The 3575-nt window shown below is 45.9% G+C and overlaps 1 pseudogene; it reads right to left on the bottom strand.

Annotated features, from left to right (window-relative positions):
- Positions 1–718: 718 nt before the first annotated feature.
- On the bottom strand, positions 719–2931 carry LOC149143654 (trans-cinnamate:CoA ligase, peroxisomal pseudogene; annotated as a pseudogene).
- Positions 2932–3575: the final 644 nt, after the last annotated feature.

Here is a 3575-nt window from a genome sequence, read left to right as displayed (position 1 = left end):
TTTAAAAAGGAATAATATATTGTTTATAATAAACGAAAAAAACAACTATAACAACATGACGACCATAACTAATGATATTTAAACCATCCGAATCATATAAATATTTCTGAGTTTAGAGGTATCTAATAGCGCAAGAGGCATGACAAGAGTTGTCTATTCAATATATCTATACATCTGAGCTAGTAGAGCCCGACCCAAATCTCATGCACATAAGTACTCTCCATACAGATCCCATTGACCAAATCTAAGACCGCTAGATTTTGATACTATATAGCAACTATTTAACATGAAAGGATTTCTACAGATTATAAATTAAAAATATTGAATGCGACATGAACATTACAGAATGCACGAGTGTTTGGTATGTGGAAGTAGGGGAGCCAAGAGAACTTACACCAATTAGTGGTGTTTGGGAGAAGGAAACGCGTAGACTGATGCACTTTGAATGGCTCCGAGGATTGCAGGGGACAAAGTATCTCCTGTGTGAAGTTTCTCATGAGAATTTGTAAGGTGATGGTAGATGAAGCTCAGTGTTGGCCAAAAACAGCAACAACAACTGTCAAGGAAAAAGCAGTGAAAATATCTTCCACAGTGAAAATATCTTCAAGAGACAAAAGAATTGGAAAAAGCAGTAATGCAACTCAAAGGGCCAGGTTCAATGCACAGCAGAACTGGAGGTGAAAAGAAAGCAACTCATATATTTGGAAAAAGCAGTGAACTTCAAATCAACGGTTGAAACTGTCAAACTTGATCAAACGGTTCAGGTTAAAAGTGTTGACAATTGTTGATGCATAGGAAGGCCTATCGGCCTAATTATGATATATAGAGTTCTTTTAATATTGGTAATATACCTCCAACATTGTTAAAAAGCTAAACATTATCACTGTGGATGCCTGAGGTATATAGCAGGGCCTGCTGAGATTTCTCTAACTAAAGACGGGATAGGGCAATGTTGAACTGCCCGTGCACATCATTGTCATGCTGTGCTCGATTTTGTTGTTTCGATGGTGTTGCTTTCTTCCGGAGAGTTCGGGTAGGCGGTGCCGCTGTTGAAGTTGGGAGGCGCGGGAGGTGTTTCGCTCTCTCTCTCTCAGCAGGTTCTTCCGTATTTTGCCGGTGCCAGTCTTGGGCAGATCCGTGAAGACGACAACTTTGGGAACCATGTAATGCGGCAGCTTCTCTCTGCAGAACGAAACAATCTCTTCTTCTTTTATGATGCTTCCATCGTTGTCCTTCGTCTTTATAAAAGCGCAGGGCGTCTCGCCCCACCGGGGGTGGGGCATGGCAACCACGGCCGCCTCGGAAACAGCAGGGTGGGTGTACAGAACGGATTCGACCTCCACACTGCTGATGTTTTCTCCACCGGAGATTATGACGTCCTTTGAACGGTCCTTTATCTCCACATACCCGTCCGGATGGACAACGCCAACGTCGCCAGTGTGGAACCACCCACCAGCAAACGCCTCGGCGGTGCTCTTTGGATCGTGGAGATACCCCTTCATGATGCTGCTGCCTCTCAACATTATCTCGCCCATACTCTCTCCATCCCGCGGCACACTGGCCATCGTCACTGGGTTCTTCACGTCGACCTGGTCAAGGCTCAACACACCCACTCCTTGCCGCCCTTTGAGCACACCTCGTTGGGCTGGGGTTAGTTGAGCATCGTCCCATTCGCTCTTCCACTCGCAGGCGAGAGCAGGCCCGGTGGCTTCGGTGAGGCCGTACGCATGCGTTACAAGGAAGCCCATGTCTTCCACTTTACTTAGAATTGTGGGAGCAGGAGGCGCCCCTCCTGTAAGAACGTGAACCTTTCCGTGCAGGGGCGGCGGATTTGGGTGGTCGAGGAGGATGTTGAAGACAATAGGCGCACAGCACAAATGAGTGACGTGATGATGATTTATGGCTCCGTATATCTCATCTGCGGAGGTATTGCGAATGCAGACGTTGGTTCCGCCTCGTGCTGCGATTGCCCATGTGAACGTCCAACCATTGCAGTGGAACATGGGAAGCGTCCACAGGTAAACTGGCTCTCTCCCCATTTCCCACAGCAGTAGCATAGACATGCTGCTCAGGTATGCTCCTCTGTGGCTGTACAACACTCCTTTCGGTGCTGATGTCGTTCCCGATGTGTAGTTGAGGCAGATCGACTCCCACTCGTCTGCAGGCTTTACTGGATTGAATCGCGGATCTCCACCTCGAACCAATTCCTCGTAAGTGCCGCTGATTACCACACCAACTTGGTTACATAGTCCAGCAACATGAGCAGCAGCAAGGCCGTCGTCATGATCATGTATGAGGATCAGACGAGGAGTGAGGAGAGGCGATTCGAGGAGAGAGAGGGCGTCCTTGGCGAGAGAAAGCAGTTGGTAGTCCACCAGCAAAAGCTTCGCTTGGGAGTGAGCGAGAATGGTGGCAACGTTGCGAGCGTCGAGGCGAGTGTTTATTGCGTTGAGAACAGCGCCGGCCATGGGGACGGCGAAATGCGACTCGTAAAGAGCAGGAACATTGGGTGCCAGAACGGAGACGACCTCGCCTTTCCGTATTTTGAAACGATTGACAAGAGACGATGCCACACGTGTGCAACGTTGCAAGGTGTCAGCCCATGTAAAGCGAACACCACCTTGATCGTAGATTGTGGACGTCCGATTTGCATACACCGTTGCCGCTCTGTGAAGAAAGCTCAACGGTGAGAGAGGCACATAATTCGCTGCGCATTTCCCCTGATTCTCCATTCCCTCTTTCTGATTCACCGCTTCGGATTCAACAACCTCTTTTTTTATATTATCAACAAGTAATGATAATAAAGAACAGAGGAGAGAATACTAGAGAGCTACAATCATCAACTCCTTGATCACGTCGAAATGGATCAATAGAGCAGAGAAGAGAATTCAAGAACGAGACGTATTGCAAACAGAACTTGTGACAAGACTGGATCGAAATCGAGATATTTATATACGAAACTCATTCATTCTCAGATGAAGAGAAGATCTTTCTATGCACGCCATTTATCGTTTAGTCAAAGCACACAGCCACGAGGATCATTCTTCCGGCAAGCTTTGAATGGAGACTAATTATGTTAGGGTTTGTTCTGCAGCCACCCTTTGTAACATATGACTGAAATAGTTATTGTTGCTGACACGGAATGCTGGGCAGATCCGTCACATATTTTTTTTGTCATTATAATTATAATTATTTTTTTTTGTCTGTCTGTCTGTCTGTCTGTCTATGTGAATTTGATAGATCGATGACATTTTTAACTATGTCCATTCTGCGACGGCCACAAACCCGTTAACTTCTCACCTTAAAATTGCTAAAATTGCCACGTTCGAATTCAAGCGAAAGTTAAAAAACAAGAAAGACACGCACGTAAATTGTAGCTATCAGTTGATCACTAGTTCAACCCATTCAGGGGACGTCCTTATCGAACGCTTTTAAATCGATAAGGATGAAGACCGTGGAATAACTGGCAGTAATTTTTCGCCGTGTTCTAATGGGAGGCGAGGACCTTCTTACGTACGCCCCAAACAGGAGAAATATAATATTAATAAGTTATGGTATTGCAACAATGTTTACTT

Source organism: Pinus tabuliformis, chromosome X (genome assembly GCF_031772625.1).
Source record: "Pinus tabuliformis cultivar Carrire ecotype Pingquan chromosome X, CPIR1, whole genome shotgun sequence".
Classification (NCBI taxonomy): domain Eukaryota; kingdom Viridiplantae; phylum Streptophyta; class Pinopsida; order Pinales; family Pinaceae; genus Pinus; species Pinus tabuliformis.
This window is presented reverse-complemented; position numbering and strand designations above follow the sequence as displayed.